General features: G+C 37.3%; 1 long non-coding RNA gene across 1 annotated transcript; it reads left to right on the top strand.

Annotated features, from left to right (window-relative positions):
- The first annotated feature begins 2,488 nt into the window (after nucleotides 1-2,488).
- Nucleotides 2,489-17,408, top strand: LOC122645738. The gene is made up of 3 exons (XR_006330510.1): nucleotides 2,489-2,568; nucleotides 8,164-8,166; nucleotides 17,399-17,408. It is a non-coding gene; the product is annotated as an uncharacterized LOC122645738 (long non-coding RNA).
- The last annotated feature ends 3,433 nt before the right edge of the window (nucleotides 17,409-20,841 follow it).

Below are 20,841 nucleotides of genomic sequence, written 5' to 3'. Positions count from 1 at the left end.
GCCACATCAAACTCAAGCAGTCCCAAATTAATTTCTAGGTCCTCTACCCACCTTTTATAGTTGTTCCCAGAAAGAACAGGTATAGATGCTAAAAGAGTACTTGGGAGAGACATTCTGTGGGAGAAAAAATCATCCATGCGAACAAATAAAAGATATATATACATTCCAAGCATAACATGATCATATTAAATCAACTAGCAAATGCAAACAACTCATACAAACTACTAGCAAACATAAACAATGATCATCATCACATTGCATTCTTGCCATTTTGGGTCAAATGCACATGTCTTTATCGTACTGTAAATACCGCGAGATGACAACTTTTGAAAATTTTCTTCCACCTTTGGGTGATAAGAAAATCCCTAGGTTATGCACCTCAAATAATAATTTTATCGCGCTACACATGCTGCGAGATGTCGATGACTTTTGGAAATTTTTTCTCTACCTTTGGGTGATAAGAAAACCCCTGGGCCACGCATCCCAAATACTTTGATTATACTATCTTTGGATGAACATACTGTCTTTTCATGAAAAGATCAGTAGTTTTCAGAAATCCCAGCACCTTTGGGCATTTAGAACCCTTAAACTACTATCCTTTCTAATCTATGTGCATATCACATCGTCAATCTTTGACAACACTGCCTTTGGGCTAATGCTACCTATTCCGCTGCTTTGACAAAACTATAAAAGGATTCAATGGGTCACTTTGGTGGATCACCATTTTACCCCCTCATAATTCTTCAACCTAATTTGTAGCAATATAAGTGGAAATAAACACATTAAAAGGTCCATAATGTGTTGTGATATGCACAATCATCGTCAAAAGTGGCAGTGGTCAACCCAAAATAGTCCAAATATACTCAAGGTAGCACAATCGTTCAAAAGGGTCCCATAATCATCAAAATTATTCAAATAGGGTACCCCAAAATGTAGGTTTTGAAAATACGAACAAAATGGGCCATCCCAGTTTAGACTCTGATAAAAAAGACATTCCAGAACAGAATCCGAACAAAAACCATCATTCCAGAACAAGAAAAACAAGCTGGAACAATAAAAGTCTTCTAGAATTGTTTTGGGAACAAAAACATAGTCTTAGAACAGTTCTGAAACAGAAACAACTGATTATGTTCCCAAGATTCCCTTTTCCTTCTTTTTTTAATTTATTTTTAATTTATTTATTTTTAGTTAAACAAACTAGATCTCACTCGTCGCTGCCATCGACGATTGACAGCACGTCTAGCGATCGGCGGCGACGATCCACATATCACCGCAATCGTCTCGACGAGACCTACTCACCCATATAAAAATCTTCGAATTTTGCCGATCAAAAATTTCGGCCGAAATTCAAGAACGATCAAAACCCTACCCGTCTTTCACAATTTTACAACCAAAACCCAAAACGACAATTCAAATCAATTTTAATCATGTCTTATGTTTCATTAACACTGATTCTAGATCCATACAGTCTAGCTCTAATACCACTTGTTAGAAAAACCATGGGTTTCATCAAAACCTCAATCCCAGATCTCTATATGGATAGCTAGAATACAGTAAAGTAATTAAATAAACATGAGGAAGATGTGTACCTTTCACTACGTATGCTGATGAAGAACAAATAAGAAAACCTGTCGATGAAGAATACGAAGAACAATGCGAGTCCGCGTAGAAACTTGGACAACCGCGATGGGGATCTTCTACAGTCTCCTGGACTCCCGCCCACCTCTCTTTCTTGTGGAGAAAAGAGAAAAGAGAATAGTCACTGCAGGGACCCCTCATCATTAGTATTTATAATACTCCCCAAACCCTAATCCACTTCCACAATGGGCTATGCCGGTCCGGTCCATCTCAATAAATTAAGTAGCAAGCCACGTCAGCTCTTGTATTTCTTGATTCCCATCAATGATCGACCCGTTAATTAATCAAGCCCACACATCATTGTTGGAAAATATCTAACAGATCATATTTTACTGAAATTAAAAAAAAATAAGAAATCTTTGAAATACAAATGACAAACAAAAGAACAATGGCAGGGAAATTGGGGGGGGGGGGGTGGAGGAAGAAAGCCAGCAGCGAAGCATGATTTGATCTAACACCTCCTGCAAAACATGGATGCAAAGAAGGTTTTCTTGTTCATAGGGGGTACTACATGGGTAGTTCTAAAGTTTATTCAACAATCTATAATTTTCTTTACTTTAAACTAAAATGAAAACTAAGAAATCTTTGAAGAAAAGCAACTGATTATTGTCTTTTAAAACATGGAGAACTTCCTGTGTGTGTGTGAGATCCATTTAGTGAATCAAACATCAGGCCAAGAAGATCAAAAAACAAAGTGGTTGAAACAATTGTTGGTTGGAAGAGAGCAAGAGGAGAGGGATCGTGTTCCCAAATGCCCGTTTGACGCTCTGTAGTGCTGCAACTGCAACTTTGCAAGTTTATCTACTGTTTGCTACAAGTGAAGAGCTCTGTTGCTTTGGCCTGGGCCTGAGGGGCTTGTCGTTTGATTGGGTGTTGCGTTCCTTCTTCATCTTTGCATACTTCCTCGCCCACAACCCTTTCATAACCTCTGTAAAAAGCCCAGTTAAGGGAAGATAAAGAAAAAGAGAAGGATTAATTTCGTAACAGAGAAGAGAATAGTGGGGAAAGGTGGAGGAAGAAGGTGAGAAAGAAGAGAAACCTTGGAAGAGATGAGGCGGTAAGCTTGGCTGAGAACCAGGTTATGTGAACCTCATTGTTGTTGTTAATGGGGCGCTCCTGGTGGTGGTGGTGGTGGTGGTGGTGGGGTTCTTGCTTGTCTTTCTGCTCCAGTGCTCAGTCAAGTTGAGATAATGAGATCTGAGGAGGCTTTGTCGCTCTAGGCGCCGCGAGGAAGCCAGGAAAGGGCAAAGGGGAAAGGGAAACTCAAAACTGGGAAAGGCCGAGAGGGAAAGTGAAACGGATTAGGGATTTAGGGTTAGGGATTTAGCTTTAGGTATTTTTTTTTATTTTACAAGTTTACCCCCTAAAATGGTATAGTATGGTACGGTACAGTTTTGGTATAACGGTACGATTTCAGTACATACCGACAGTATTGTACCCAATACCGATACCGTACTGTATCGAGGTCAATACCATTTTTTGGATCTGTACCATACCGTTTTTGCAAAGGTACGGTTTGGTACGATTTTACGTGGTCGGTTTCGATTTCGGTTCCGAATTGACACCCTTACCATATATATGATAATTTAGAGCCCTAAAATTTGACATGTTGTCCAATCAAGACCACCTTTTCATACAATTGAATTGTTGGGATTGACCACATCAATATTCTTTCCAGTCAAAATGAGCCCTAATATAAATAAGGCGATACAAAATTATATGCACGCTTCCATTCTGTGTTGTGGTAGCCTGGTGGGCAGGGTTTAAAAAATCGGTGATTTGGATTGGGAATCAGCCGATTCATACTGGAATCGTCTGGGATCGATTCTGATTTCTGGCTTTCAGAATCGGAATATCCATGCCAAGATTTCCTTGATTTCCACTGTTTCAAGCCGATTCTAGAGTTTTTTGGACCAATTCAGACCAATTCCAATTCGATCTGAATCGGGAATCGGCAAGACCGATTCCTGGTTTTAAAATCCTGCTGGTGGGTCATCATGGGTGACGTCGTAACCCCAACTTTTTTTTTGAAATTTGTGATTTAATTTTGGGACGTGCAAAACAAAATCCTTGGCTTTAAAGGGATTTTCTATTTCCCCTTGTTTCTCCCTTGCCCCAATTTCCAATTCCGGTAATGGGCTCATAAGTTCCTTCTTTGTTTCTTTTTCTTTTTTTTAGGGGGGGGGGGGGGATTATCTTGGTGGATCTTCATATTATTTATAAAAACATGCGAAGGATGCCGTGGATATATGAAATTTAACTTTGTTTCTTTTGGGAGGAGAGGATGCACCCCCACCCCAATCCAATTTTGTCCATCACCAATCAGATGTTGGAGGATATTATGGAGGTGGAGTGTGCTTGGGTAAACCATTTCAATAGAAGATATCATGGTGGATCTTTGCATTAATTCTCGAAACAACGGTTTCTTAAAAGAAATCCAGAAGAGAATTTGACTGCATTTATTTTTTTTTTCCCGGTATGCCACTGACATCTTGGCGGATCACATTAATTCTCAAAACAGCTTTGATTGCATTTATTTGATTCATATTCATATCAAAATATAAATATCCTTCTTCGGTTATCTCGTCATCTTCCTATTTATAAGCCACAGCTCACTTCGAAGTTTCCAATTTCCCCTAGAATCTCCGGGGCTTTCCTAGCCACTATAGTTTTGTTAAGTTATCTTATTTGTAAAGTGTTGGGTAGGTAGCTCTTGAATATTGATAGTTGAATATAAAGGCGGTTGAGGAGAAGATGATTAAGAGACATTGTCCAAGTCTGATGGACCACGATCGACTGCTGTTTCAGCTTGAAGAAGTTTTGGTTACCGTGCTTTTGAAGCTACCCGTGAAGAGTGAAGACCCTCTTGAGATTGAGGTGCGTATGTAAACGATGGCATTATCTGATCTCTGATGATCCTTATTTCATTCAACTCCACTCTCAACCATCCAAATCGAAACAACCTCTTTTCTTATTTTCGTCAAATCTGGCCAATCCAAGGGAAAGGGGTCCCCACTTCATTTTCCTAACATCCACGGATAGAGAAAGGAATCCAATAAGCCAATTTGAGTCTAAAATTGATAGTAATTACTCCCGGCTAGTAGGTACATGTTTCGATCTGATTTGCATTTAGGATGATGAAATTGTTCATATTTGTGATCCCGGTACACATGAATTCATAATATTGCCAATAGGCCCAAAACTTCATTTCCCCTTTCAATACTTTTTTGTGGGTTTGGATATGTTCAATCAACTGACGAATATAAAGTAGTTTGTTTTATATGACTTACCAGTAAATTCGATTTAAATACAAGTTGATCTATTAAATAAAAAAAAACTCACCTATGAATAATTTTCTTGATGATTCCCCCAAAGATGAAAAAGAAACAACAAATGATCTTACGAGCCTGTTACCGGAATTGGAAACTGGGGCAGGGGAGAAGCGAGGGGATACATAGGAACCAGATCCTCTCCAGTGCGCATCGGATGGCTGGTGTTGTTCTTGGAATGTGTACCAGCCCGCTCAATCGTCCAATGCGTGCACACACTGGCGTACTGGAGAGGATTTGACCTCGGATACAGAAAGCCCTTTTAAAGCCAAAGATTTTTTTTCGGGGGGGGGGGGGGGCGCATTTCCCAAAATTAAATCATAAATTTCAAAAAAATTTTAGGATTACGAGGTCACCCATGAGGACCCACCAGTAGGGATTGAGATAACGGTATGTGTATCGATATCAGTATCGGTCTCTCCGATACCAATTCGGATCGATTGGTATTGGCTTGAATCAGTCAATTTTACCTCTACTTTTTAGGAGTGTCAATGAGCCAAGCCAGGCTAGGCCCAGTTTTTTTAAACCCTAGCCCAACTCTAAGTGCTCTTAACTCAGCCCAGGCCCGGCCTAACCCTAGGTCGGGCTAGGATATCTCAACCCAAGCCCAACCTTGTCGGGCTCAACCCAACCTATCCCGAACCTGATTAACCTTGATTGGGCTGGGCTTGGCCGAGTTGGCTTTGATTGAGCCTGTTAAACCCTATTTTTTTCAATTCTGAGCCAGACTAGCTCTGATTGACCTTGTTAGCCCCTAACTTTTGCCATTTTAGAGCCGGACTAGCTCTGATTGACCCTGGTTGCTGCCACACAATAAAGAATGTAAGTGTTGAGTGGTGTACATAGGTGAATAAGAAACAAAGAATGTGAGTGCTAAGTGAGTGATTGGTGTATATATTTATAATTTATTCGTATACATACTTATATGGTCGCGTTGGGCCGGGTCAGGTTTAGCCTAAGACTTAAGCCTAAGCCCGACCTGATCTGGCCTTGGGCCTCAAAATCTCAGCCCAGGCCCGCCCTACGGGCTGAAAGCTCAGCCCAAGACTTATTTGGGCTCAAGGCAGGCTAGCGTGGGGCTCAGGTCAATCGGGCCAAATTGGCACCCCTACTACTTTTCATTAAAAAGCGTGTATTTTGATGATTTTACCCTTGATCTAATACCGATACGATCCGACCGATCTGATACTGATACCTCAATCCGTGCCCACCAGGTCACCATAATACAGAATGGAAGTATGCATATAATTATGTATCACCTATTAGGATTTGTTTTGACTGGAAAGAATGTCGATGTGACCAACCCCAACAATTCAATTGTATGAACATGTGTCTTGATTGGGCAACATGTTAAATTTTAAGGCTCCAAACTATCATATATATAGTCTACCTTTTTTCTTTTTTTTTTTGCTAAAGGTTAGCAAAGATATATTAAGAAAGAAAAAAAAATAAGAGTACAATTAATTTAACATCCAGGAATATCTAGACGAAGAAAAAAAAAACAATATAGGAAAAATTGATCACCTTCGGCATGGCTATAACTGGACTCAAATCAACCTATACAGCAACCACGATCACACTGACAATCACCTAGAAAAGTGATATCTAGGTTTTCCTTGAATTTCCCACAACAACTCCTCCTTGATATGGCAAGTACAATCTCGCATATGAGACTCAAATAGACTCTTTTTTTGCACCAATTTTGCCAAGTAATCAGTAATGGGATTCGTTTCCCTAAAACAATGAGTGATTTTCCATGAGATTTCCTCAAAGTAGGATATAAGGAAATCCAATGTTGCTTAATAAATCATGGGATTGACTTGGATTGAATAGAGCAAATCACGGTTGCAAAATCACATTCAATCCACAACTTACTCAAACCCAACTCCTTGGCACATTGGATACCTTGAATAAGGCCTTCACAAAGGATACAACCGAATCAACGTCATCTCTGAAAATACCTCATGCGCTTGCTCTGCTTGGATTCCCAAAAGAGCAATACATCCACATTTAATTTAACCCAGCACACCAAAGGTTTACACCAATGGATCTCCCTAATGAGTTGATTAGGCTAACGATTAAAAGAAATTTGTAAACGCCTAGCGCCTCTAAATTGAGGGGCCATCTCTCTGAGATCCTTCAAGATAACTTTGAATATCAGTGATGTCGATCTGTGTTGACCATAATACCTTCTTTGATTCCTTTCATTCCATAAGTAGAAGGACAGTAGAATGCTACCTAACCATGAAGCATCTGATAGAGCCAACACTAGAGATTTTCGCTTCCACCATTGAATAAGAGCACAATAGGAATCTGGGGATGACCAAGGAAAACCAAAGCAATCTAAAAACATCCTCTATAAATCCTTAGCAAAGCTGCAGTCCAAGAAAATGTGGGAAATAGATTTAGCTTCACAAAGGCAGAGATACATCTGGATAGCATCGTAGTTCCACTTGAAGTTACTTCATTATCCACAGGATTTTTTCCATGCACTAATCTTTACATGAAAATGGAATGTCTAGGAAGCATAAATTTATCCCAAATAATGGAAGCTCATGGAACTTTCGGGTTTCTCTTCCAAATTTCCTCCAAGCAGATTTAACTGTGAAAAGCCCTAAAGGAGTTAATTTCCAGAAGCATTCATCTTCGATATGATGAAAAGAAATACTTATTCTTCTAGTCATAAAAATTTGCTTAAAATTAAATAATACTTGTGGGAAACACTAATTCGATTCTACTATAACATCAATCACCTTGGTTGACATGTTTCTAGACAAATCCATGGCTAAACTTGACGCCTTAGTAATAGGTTCGTTACTAATCAATTGGTCCTTCTAAAAAATAATTGAGGTACCATTCTTTACTACCCACCTCTCATTTTTTTGCTAAATGATTATTTGTATTGAAAACTGAAAAAAAAATAGTGCCACAAAAAAATGGCAAAGGGCCAAACACAACTACTAAAAAGATAACTTAATTCCCCACATTCGGCAATGCTATTGACAGGGAAATTAAAACACCAAAATATTCAAGCAAAAGTCAAAGGTGGATCAACCAAAACCTCGGTCTACATTGAGCATCCATCGCAAGGTCATCATGAACCATGGGAGGGAGGGGCACCATCAACAAAGAATCTTGAAGTCTTGCTGTCGATTTTGCGAAGAAGTCAGCTACAAGGTTGGCTTCACGATAGCAGTGGGTTATTTTTCATTCAATTGATTGAAGAAAAACTTGAAGGTCACACCAACATTGCCAAACAAACCAGGGAACTTTATTACGGGACAATAGTAACAACACCGCCCACAAAGATATTCAAATTAACAAAATCCCACATTTTCTTTTCCTAGGCCAAATGGAGGAGGACCTGTAACTCCTCTTTAAAGAGTCATTCACATTAATAAATCTAACTCTAAAAAAGCGGCTAACAAGTGAAGCATCAGGTTTAAAGAACCACGGAAACTTACAGAACAAGCCTTTATTAATGTCACAAAGCCTTCTAATACCCAACCCACCTTCTGATTTTGGTCCGCACATCATCTCCCATTCAACCACCATAGCCTTCCTTTTTTTTTTTTTTTTGGCTAATGCATATTAAAGAAGAGAGAAAAAGAGAAGATACCAAGATACAAGCTGGGTCTAGAAAGACATTTGAAATAAGAAACGAAAAAGCATAGCAAAGCCCCACTATAGGAAATTATATGTCAGAATATTGAAAGATCAAATATAAATAAGTTGGAAGTTATTTTATAATAAGAGCTTTCAAACAATTACTTGCATTGCCTCTTACTGGAACCTGTAACAAAAACTATATTAGAAAATTGGCAGGCTGAATCGTGTCACTTGACACTATCTTTAAGACCATAGATGCCCCCTATGATGCAATCGGGGAATATGCGAATTGGCTTCCAATATAAAATAGCCCATTGGCTCCCCTAGTAATCGTGCACTCGACTACTAAACCCCTTCGAGTACTATACGACTATGCTCAAACTAAAAAAAAAGAACACACACGATAATGTCACTATCAAACTCAAAACATTGAAGAATAAGGGGGATTCATGCAACCCATGCATATGAATAACACAAGAGAGATGCATCTCAAGTGAGACTTGATTTATATCAAGAGAGACTTGATTAATCTCCAAAGAGAGTTGATTGATCCAAGAGAGACTTAATCTCATCTTAAAAGAGACTTAATTAATCGAGAGAGACTTGATTGATTCAACGAAGACTTGATTCGATGATGCCCATAAGGCTAAAACCTCATCTCTATTTATATAAAAGAGACATAAAGAGAAGACATTTAAAAAGTGGCATTAAGAGGAGAAAATAAGAACAAAAACCTGAAGAGATTAAAGGTTTTAGGAGCTTCATAAAAATACATAAAATGTCTCCAAAAAATTTAATAAACAAAGTATTAAGAAACAAAGTTATAATGAAACTAATCTTGCAATTACTCAAAAAATTAAGGCTATTTTAAATCTTAATTTGCTTTAAAATCAACAATTCCCCCATAAGATTCAAAATACCGGTAAAACACAAAAAACAAAAGAATAGTTTAAGAACATTAGAATGGTAAGACACATTGTTATAGATGTCTTTCGGACTTGAATCTATACTAGGTCTGATAAAACACGTTACAGAGTACGGGTGAAGTTATACTTCTTGAACATTTCCTCATTGGTGTAGCCAACTGACTAACCATCCATATCTTGCCACCCGACGTTGTAGTCACCTTTTTTTATATTGTGGACATTTTGGCCTTATCCCCATCTTGGACTCATGAATGTTTAGAGAATTTGTCCATAAGATTCTCATCGGAGGCAGTTTCATCCCCTACATCCACTTAGGTCAGCCCATAGTATGCATCACAGTTAACATACCCCCATATGACATGAGCTTTGGCTGATTAAGAGTCTTTTAACTCATCCTCCTGGTCATTGTGGTGTGTACTATCTTCTACATCTAATTTGGAATAGGTATTATGACTAGTCAAGTCATCTAGTGACTTCGTTTTTACCCCTTGAACCTAATTTCAGGGATCTCCTATCACATAGGTTGGGTGTTCATCACTTTGACTTATGACATGGGCCTTAGGCCTATTCCTTTAGATGTATAATGAATAACCTTAGTGAACAAAGACTTAATTGGCACGTCTGCTACATCATCTCTGACTTTAAAAAGTCGATATCAATGATACCATTATTTATATATTCTCTCATCAAGTTATGTTTAAGACATATATGTCTTTTCTTACCATTACAAATTTTGCCTTTAGCCTTTGTAATGAATGCTTGACTACCATAATGTGGATCTATCAAAGGCACCGGCATATGCCATAAAGGTATATCTGCTATTAGATTTTTTGGTCATTCGGCTTTAATTTCAGCCTTTTCCAAAGCTACAAATTTAGCTTCCATGGTGGAACCTATATCATGTTTAACCGATTTTTGAGAAATCGCCCCACCATCCAAAATGTATATATCCATTAGTAACCAAAGTGTTCTGCGAATCAGATATCCAGTTAGTATCTGAAAATCTTTAAAGACCAATTTGATTACAACAATAATGTAATCCATAATTCACAGTACCTTTTAAATACTTAAACAACATGGTAAAACATACCAATGTTATGTTCCTCGATTTCTAGTACATAGGTTTAGTTATCCAATAGCAAGTGTAATATCAGATCTTTTATATTGTCATTTACCAAATAAGAGATATAACCAATGATTTTTATTTTAAATAATGGTTCTGCCTAATTTGCTTTGCAAACGATCATCAACAATAAAGGTGTCTTCATAGATGTAAAATCATAATGTCCATACCCCTTATTTATTTTTATCAACATAATAAGCTTGAGAAATTATCTCATATTATCCTCTGAGGGTTTTAGTTTCTAAAATCATATCGGCTTCTCCTATGTCTTTGAGACTTTAGGAGGTTCTCTGTTGTTTTCACAACATCTTGTCTAGTGCCCATTAACAACATATGAAAACATCTTTCTCATTATGATACTTGTTATTAACATACCTATCATTATCATTCACATGAAAATCATAAAACATTATCAAGTTTGATGTCAATTATCTAGTTGTCAACTTTAAGTCACACAGAAACTTCACAAATTTTCATACATTGTGATCTCTGTTGAGGGACGAACAACCTTCAAGTTGTTAAATATAGTTTTTCTTTTGCTTGAAGCCTTGGATTACTAGCCTCACTTTAATTTACCGAGTGATCTATCAAGTTGTAATTTCAACTTAAATGTCAATTAGCGTATAAAGCCTTACCACTAGATAAAAGATCAACTAATTTCAACAATTATAGAGTTTAATTCACTCTAGCTGTTTTCTTCTATGGCAACTGGAGATATTACATCCTCTTAATTTATCAAAGAAATCTTATCAACATGATAAATAAATCTGCTATCTTCCAAACTTTTTTTATTTATGATTATTTTCCCTTAATGGACCTTCATCACTTTTTAGAAATATTACCACTTGGTATTGACAATTGTACAATCATAGTACAATAATATATATACCATAAAATTTTCCCCCACACTTCATAATAATTCAAGTACTTCAAAATGCATTATCATAGTATTATTATATTATACATGATCAATTCAAGAAATTTGTATCACAAGTATACATATCTATGCATTTTTCATTTTCATACGTATATGGATAATTCTTTGAGAGTACTTACAAATATAAAATTAAAATAATATCCGATCATTAGGCATTACTTTAAACAAATGTCACTTGACTTAAATAGCCAATAAATCATGTCACTTGGCTTGAACTGCCAATTGATTAGAGTAAATTAAGTCTTGTCGGATCTTATAGATTTAATATCCAAGTAGACCAATAAAATAGAAAAATCCCGAATAACTCATTAAACAAATTATCAATGAATAAGATGCAACATGTATAAAATTAAATTGTCAAAATGTCAAATTAGTTGGCTACAAAAATGTTGCATCACAGAAGTAATGTTGGAAAAGCTAAGGCCATGTTGTCTTACACTTAGTCTGCTTAAACAAACTATAATACCACCTGGTTCGGATGGCTACGGTCCAATTTAGTCTTAATCTTAAATGTCCCACTTGATCCAATATTTAAATAACTGGCTTAGACAACCAATTGAGACGACTCAATTTAGGTCTCCACTGGATCATTAATTTGAACTACTCAAATAAGCCTGGGTTTGGTCCATGTGGATCAGTTATAAGTTTAATCTCAATTATCTAATTGAATAACTATATTTAGATCTAAAATCCAATGTTTAATCTTTACCCAATCAAACTGTCAAATCTAAATCCATAACTAATAATAATCAAAATGCAACATATAAAAATATTAATTTTTCATTTTGACAGTCAACTTGGCCGTAAGCCTTTGCACCACAAATTATTGGTGAACAATGTCATGTGAGTAAAATTTGGATAAAAATAGACTACAAACAAATTTACTATCGAAATCTTTTACTTGCTACTCATGCGATAAAGTTCAACTCACATACCCTAAGTGTTACCCAGGGGTAGATAACTTTTCCTTAAACAACCAAAGAGACTTATCACATGTAAACTCAATAAGAAATCACCTGAATTATCTATAAACTTGTCATCAAGTGTATCCAAATTTAGACAGATTCAATATATACAACCATTAGATCTTCTTTGTCTAACAATCACAATATTAAAATTCAAGGTAAACCATCATGGTTAGCCATGTCAATGATTCAAGTTTGCTTCAAACTAAGATGGTAAGTGTAAAGGAATATATGGTTAATATTCCAATTAGCAAATTCAACAAAATCAATTTCTCCAAAAATTGGGACCCAAAAAATTTGTTGGAAAACCTTACACCTTTTTTTTTTTTTGGTAAGAGGGAAACCTTATACCAAGTGCATGATATATTGGTTTAAAATAGACTTTTTCCCAATTAAAAAGAAAACAAAACTCTTTCATGTTCAATAACACAAATATATACAGCAACTCCAAGCAATAAAGTTATGACCATAGATATTAAAACATTATGATTAGGTCAGTAGCCTTAGCTGTTGAGAAAAATCCTCATCCTAGAAAATATTTGGATTTAGAAACTGCACTTTATATACATTTTTTTTTACAAAACTTGCATTGCATATGAAAGGCAATTCTATAATCTTAATGATCAAATTCCTTTCAAACAAATAATGTATAATAATAGTCCAAAATATTTGTTCAATAATGACCATTTTATTACTGAAATAAAATCAATTTAATGATCAAAGTCTTTCAACCATTGCAACAATCTCAAATCCGAAGAAAGATAATCCAATTGGTAAACACCAATTAAGTTTCCAATGATGGTAAACACATATTTCGGTCTTATTTTTATTTGAATCATCAAATGGTTCAACCTTATCAAGATCAGAGATAATTCTTAGATTCTTCATCACTGACACATGATCACTAACCACATCAGAATTTTGGTCTCTCAATAAACTGATTCGGTCATACGATCTTAAGAATTGTAGGAAATTATATGTCAGAATATTGAGAGATCAAATATAAATGAGTTAGAAGTTATTTTACGATAAGAGCTTTCAACAATTACTTGAACTGCATCTTGTCGGAATCTGTAACAAAAACTATGTTAGAAAATTGATGGGCTGAGTCGTGTCACTTGACACTGTCCTTAAGACCGTAGATGCCCCTATGGTGCAACCGAGAATATGCGAATCGGCTTCCAAGATATAACAGTCCATTGGCTCCCCCAGTAATCGTGCACTCGACTACTAGACCCCTTCGAATACTATAGGGTTGTGCTCAAACAAAAAAAAAACAAGAACATACACAATAATATCACTATCAAAACTGAAAACATTGAAGAACAAGGGGGATTCATACAATACATGCATATGAATAACACAAGAGAGAAGCATCTCAAGAGGGACTTGATTAATATCAAGAGAGACTTGATTAATCCAAGAGACTTGATGAATCTCCAAAGAGACTTGATTGAACCAAGAGAGACTTAAGCCTCATCTCTATTTATATAGAGGAGACATAAAGATAAGACATTTAAGAAGTGGCATTAAGAGGAAGAAATAAAAACCAAAAACTGAAGAGATTAAAGGTTTTAGGAACCTCATAAATAGACATAAAATGTCTCCAAAAACTGAATAAACAAAGTATTAAGAGGTAAAGTTATAATGAAACTAATCTTGCATTTAAGCAAAAATTTAATGCTATTTTGATTCTTAATTTGCTTTAAAACCAACATCCACCCACCACCTTTGACTTTCACAACCTTCCTTAACTCCACATCACCATGCCAAATAAAGTTTCACATCCATTTCTCCATCAGATTCGTCAATGATGACAGCCACCAATAGACAGAGAAGTTGTGAACCAGCATACTAGAGAGAACCAATCGCACCAGCTCCACCCGACCCGCCAAAGATAAAAACTCACTAGTTAATTACAAACTCAGTGAGAGAGTGGCTTTTCGCTTTTGCTTTTGCTTTTGCTTTAGCTACTTCAATGTTTCCCTGCATAATAGAGTAGTAACTTCCATTCAATAGCTAGCCAGCCACGCAAGGTGACTTTCAACATTTGTTAGATATATTACTCATAAGAAATCCAATTCTACAAATGGAGGAATAGGATAATTAATTGAGAAATTTGAGACTATAGCAATGCCTAATTCAATCAAATCAAATTAGACGCAATAAAAAAAATTTTAAAGCATGGCATGTACCTGTGCTAATTGTTTTAGTGAGCGCAAACTCTCTACGTAGAAACTGAACGTTAGCCTTGTCATTCTTTGTCTCCTGTGCATAAATCCCTTGAAACTCTTGTTTTGGAGATTGTAATAGCCAAAACCTTTCAAAAAAGTCTCAATTAGCACCTCTGTGTCCTCTATGTCCCTTGGTGCATAATATCGATCTAGATCAAGATCTCTTTCCCCCAGTCGATAGCTATAGTGAAAGACATTCAGATCAATACTATATTCTTTCACCCATGTACCACCGATATGATTATTACCATTCTCATACTGGTAGTCTTTAAACATCCATATGTCCATTGTAGAATCTTTAGCACAAGAAAGGCATAGTAACCCTCTTAACTCTACCAATTGGAATTCAGCCCATTCTAAAGACCTAAGATCAGGACAACCTTTCGGATGTGGGACTAATCTGAATTCTTCATTCTCGACATCAAACGCGATAATCGTATTATTAGGGTCAATCATATGCCCGTCGTAGAGCTCAGTGTCAGCCATAGAATCATAGCGGACCAGCCAGTGGATGGCTCCACTAACAAAAGCTGGAGGACTTGAATAGCCAACATGGTATGGAGAATCCACCACGTCTCTCCAAGCCCAAGAAGAAGAAGAAGAACTAGAGTCCCTTCTTTCCATTCCCAAGGTAAAGACTTGACATTTCATTGTGAATGGAACATCCTCAATAATGAATCCTTCTTTTATAAATTGTAAATCAGGGGCAATAAAACGAACTACTTTATACTCGTCAGTTGATTGAACATATCCGAAACCCACAAAAGAGTATTGATAGGGGAAAGGAAGTTTTGGGCCTTTTGGCAATGTTATGAATTCATGTGTACTAGGATTACAAATATGAACAATCTCATCATCTTGAATGCAAACCAAATCGAAACAAGTAGGTACCAGTCGGGAGTAAACATCATCAATCTTAGACTCAAATTGGCTTATTGGATTCCTTTCTCTATCTATGGATTTTAGGAAAATGAAGTGGGGACCCCTTTCCTTTGGATTGGCTTGAGTTGATGAAAATAAGAAAAGAGGTTGTTTTGATTTGGATTGTTGAGAATGCAGTTGAATGAAATAAGGATCATCAGAGATCAGATAACACCATCGTTTACATACGCACCTAAATCTCAAGAGGGTCTTCACGGGTACCTTCGAAAGCACATTAATCAAAATTTCTTCTAATTGAAACAACTGTTCATAGCCCATCAGACTTGGATAATGTGTCTTAATCATCTTCCCCTCCACCGCCTCCATATTCATCAATCAGTATTCAAGAGCTACTTACTAAGCACTTTACAAAGAAGATAACTAAACAAAACTATAGTGGCTAGGAAAGCCCTAGAGATTCTATGGGAAATTGGAAATGTTGAAGTGAGCTATTGCTTATAAGTTATAAATAGGAAGATGAGTGACGCAGAAGGAAACCAGGGGTTAGCTCTTGTTCTAACGCCCATGAACTTGAATCCACAAATAGGGAAAATGGAGAACTTTCTTGCATTCAAAGTGCCAACCTAATTACAAAGGAGCATTAGAAGCCCTAATATAGAGAGGCTTGTTTACAGAAGAAGAAAGAAAAAATTCAAAATCAAAATTCAAAATTTGAAACATTGGCGGGCCGTTTCGCCTTTCATATGTGTGAAGAAAGGTAAAAAAAAAAGCACATACTTCAGTGCCAAAGGCCTGTTCCCTGTAGAGCTCGTCGAGATCTTTGATTTGATATGTATTTTGACCGATATCGCTTAATATCTTCGATCAGTCCAGGTGGACTTATGCTGGTCCAACCGGCTCAAGAACTCATCCGGTATTTCCTCTACATTAATGAGGAGATAACGGACGAATGATATTCATATGTTGATATGACTATGAATCAAATTAATGCAAAACCTGTTGTTTCAAGAATTAATGCAAAGATCCGCCAAGATATCAGCGGCATACCAAAAAAATAAATAAATAAATGCAATCAAATCCTATCCCAGATTTCTTAGAAGAAACCGTTGTTTCGTGAATTAATGCGAAGATCCGCCAAGATATCAGCAACATCCTTCGCACATTCTACCGAAATGGTTTTCTCAGATAAACTCCACTCCATTATATCCTGATGTAGAGGGAATATCAGAAGAATACTTGAGCAGGTTGGACCAAAAAAAGTTCACCCGAAGTGGTCGGAGGTACTAAACAAGAACACAAGATGGGTCGAATCATATATCAAATTGAAGATCTCAAGGAGACGAAAAAAAGGTCCGCCAAAATTTTGAAATTTGAATTTTGGAGCAATTTTTAAATTTTGAATTATTGGCGCACTTTTTAAATTTTGAATTGTATTTGCCTTTATAAAAGGTTGTTTTAGGGTTTGTAAGGATGATTCTGAAATCTATTGAAAATTGACATTTTCGTCCCTTTCTCCTACCTTGTGGATTCGAGGTCATTTGTGTTAGAATGGTATCTAACCCACCCTTCTTCTATTGCATTATATCCTCCATCACCAGTTAAGTAAGAGACACAAAAAGCCTTATGACTTACCAGTCAATTCGACTCCAACTCGATCTACTAAATCATAATGGACTGAGGAAAAACTAACCTATGAAGAATTTTCTTGACAATCCCCCCCCCCCCCCAAAGAAGAAAAAGAAAAAGAAAAAAAAGGAACTTACGATACCGTTATCGAAATTGGAAACTAGGGTAGGGGAGAAGTGAGGGGATATAGAAAGTCCCTTTAAAGCCAAAGATTTTGTTTTGCACTTCCCAAAATTAGATCATAAATTTCAAAAAAGTTATTGGGGTTACTGAGATCACCCATGATGACCCACCACTCCACGGCTACCACAACACAAAATGGAAGTGTGCATATAATTTTGTATCACCGTATATTAGGGTTTATTTTGACAGAAAAGAAAGTTGATGTAGCCAATTCCAACAATTCAATTGTATGAAAAATTATATTGATTGGGCAACATATCAAATTTTAGGACTCCAAACTATTATATATATGGTCCACCTTATATTACATCCTTTTCTTTGCATTTCCAATGATATAAAAATGATATTGTTTTTAATAAAATTTTCAACCTTTACCGTGAGACAATTTTTTTTAATCCGAATATTACCTGGGACCCAGGCTAGCCCCTAAAATATTATTAAAAATGATTGAAACAAATAATACATGGGGGGGGGGGGGGATTTAACCCGCCCTACCCCAAACCCAAAATGAGAAACCTCTCTAACACACACAAACATTAAAATCTAAAAATTGGGAGACTAGCTTTATCCTCCCGAATAATACAACTAAGCTTCCTAGGAATAATCTAACCTGCAAGAAAAAATATATATTATCAGTAGACTCACATGCCAAATTAGCAAGCCAGTCTACCGCTCGGTTACTTTCCCGAAACGCGAAGAAGTTATTTATTATCCCAATGGAATCGCATAGCAGGATGACTTCCTGGAAACAGTACTAACAATTCCACAAGTTACAAGTCCTTTGTTAAACAAATTCACAATCATGGTCGAGTCTAAATTAACCTAAATACCGGAAACACCCAAGTTTGCACACAACCGAAGACCATCCCTGGGGGGTATCATTTTCGCTACCAAATTAGTACATACACGGATACACCATTATGGTTGACAAAGGCTGCAAGGATCTCACCATCCCCATTCCTGATGATGCCTAATTGTGGGAAAATTTTGGACCACACCTAATTTACCAAGTCTCACCTATGGAGACTTGAGTACAAGTTGGTATAGGGTTAGGATGATACAAAAGTACACCTAATATACATTGAGGAGGTTTTTGAGAGAATTAAATAATAGAGCAAATTATTTGCACCCCCTATAGTTTGAAACATTAACAAAACATCTCCTCTAGTTTTACCTTTTACGTGCACCCCTGGATTATTGGGAGGTTTACAAATAAACCCTTACAGTCAAGTTTAAACCGTTAGTTGTAGTTAAATTTTTAAAAAATCCTATATTACCCTTCAATTTTTCCCATGGACCATTTTACCCTTATGAGACATAAGGGTAGCCCAAATCCTTCGTCTTCCTCCACCTATCCCTTTCTCCGGTGATTCTCCGGTGATCTGCGAAGAAATAAATCATCGCATGTGAAAGAAAAAAGCTCTGGAAAAGAGCTTCTGGGCTGCCGTTAGTTTGATTATAGGCACTGTTGTCGGGCCTGGTATGCTAGGCTTGCCCTCTGCAACCATTAGATCGGGTCCACTTCCTTCAACCATTACAATCCTTCTCTCATGGGTCTATGTAATTTCCTCCATACTCCTTGTTGCAGAGCTTAGCTTTGCAGCCATGGAAGAAGATGGGGTTGATGAGGTGAGCTTCACTGGCCTTGCAACTAAGACGTTTGGAGGCCGTTTCGGCCCTTGGTTGATGCAGATTCATGGATTTTATTCCCTTTTTTCAACTGCCTAGTTGGTTATAAATTGAGATTGCAATTTGGGCTTTTTCTTCATTGCAAGACTTCTTCTCAATCATTGTTACAATAGGCGGGTTTGTCAGTATATTCATCTGGATTTTGTATTTAAGTGTGGTTTGTCCTTGAAATGGGTGACCTTTCATGCTTTCTTAATCGTTTTTCTTTTGCCCTTTGGTTTTTTAATGCCTTTTTCTTCATCTGAATGTTGTTCGCGGAGTGTATTCGTAACAGAGATAGACGAATGGTGACACTGTTTGTCTCTTTGATCGTATATTTTGTTCTTCTACTTCCTTGGTCCGTTTGTGCTCACTGTGATTAACTCAATTGAGGCAAAGTTTCAGGTAGTAGGACTGCAAGAAGGACATTCGAATTTGGAAGGACCCATGTGGTCAGGCCCAAAGGCAAACACTAGGCCACTATAGTCTACCCTCTCCCCTTCTTCACATCTTTCATCTTCTCCGTCGCTCCAGTCATTGGCATCGTAGGGGACGACGATCCTCTCCGATTTCGTCAACAATCAACCCATTTCAGAGAGGTAGAGAATCCTGATGCTGGACGGAAGCTATGGCTACCTTCGTCGAAGCTGGAGCTTCATAAGGGCAAAACCCTAAATCTATTTAGGGATTTCTCGGTTGGAGGAGAAGGTAAATAAGGGTAAAATGGGGAATTTAAAGCAAAGTGCTTTGGTTTTAAACCATAATAGCAGAGACCTAAAATTTAGGCGATTTTACTTTGCATTGGACTTCCCTTTGTAAGGAGGTCTGGAAAACTAGAAATAGATTCACTTTCAAGTTTATTCAACCTGATCTTCGAACATTAATGTCTTCTTTTTATCTGTTTTTGGATAAAAGTACGATTGGCCTACAAACATTCCCTCCACCAAGCTCTACACCCTCGACAAGGGTGGTGCCCCTGTTACGGCCTCAGTTGCCCTGTTGTTGCGCTATTACTGATGGAGCCTGGTCCACTACCTCCTGCAAAGGTGGCCGTGGCGTTATAATACTGGATGATTCTGGATCGTTCTTAGTGGTCTGTTGCAAAGCTTCGATTGGTAGTTCTGCCACGTCCTTTGAAGCTGAGGCTGTCCGTGATGCTGTCCTCCTCGCTAGCAGGCTCCACTTGCCTAGGTTGCAGATTCTTTCGGATTGCCTCTCGGTTGTCCTTGCTCTTCAGGGGTTGCGGTGTACTTTGGATTGGGTAGTGAAGATTGTGGTTGATGATATCCTATCACTTTGTAGTAGTTTTTCTTTTATTTCTTTCTTGCATATTTCTCGAGACCATGTTAGAGGAGCTCATCTTCTTGCTAAAGGAGCTTCTAGATTTAGCTTGTCTCAGTTCTGGTGGTCCGTGCCACCTCCCATCCTTGTACATTTTTCAGCCGGCCAGAGTTTCTCTGTTGCCGATTTCTCTTAATAAAATTTTGGGTTTTTTATAATTACCACCCCAAAATCTTTACTATCTACTATTACCGCCCCCCCAAAAAAAACTTTCAAACAACTGTTACCCCCCACTGATGCATACTAACCACTAATTGATCCCCACCGTTACATTTCCGTAACAATGGGGGTTAGTCGTGATAGTGTGCCCTTGTCACGGATTTTTTAGGACCAAAATGCCCTCTTGGGGTGCTAATTGTAAAAAAAAAAGGCCACCCCAT

The sequence above is a fragment of the Telopea speciosissima genome, chromosome 1 (assembly GCF_018873765.1).
Source record: "Telopea speciosissima isolate NSW1024214 ecotype Mountain lineage chromosome 1, Tspe_v1, whole genome shotgun sequence".
In the NCBI taxonomy this organism is placed as follows: Eukaryota; Viridiplantae; Streptophyta; class Magnoliopsida; order Proteales; family Proteaceae; genus Telopea; species Telopea speciosissima.
Note: the sequence above shows the minus strand (reverse complement) of the source record. Positions and strands in the feature narration are given on the sequence as shown.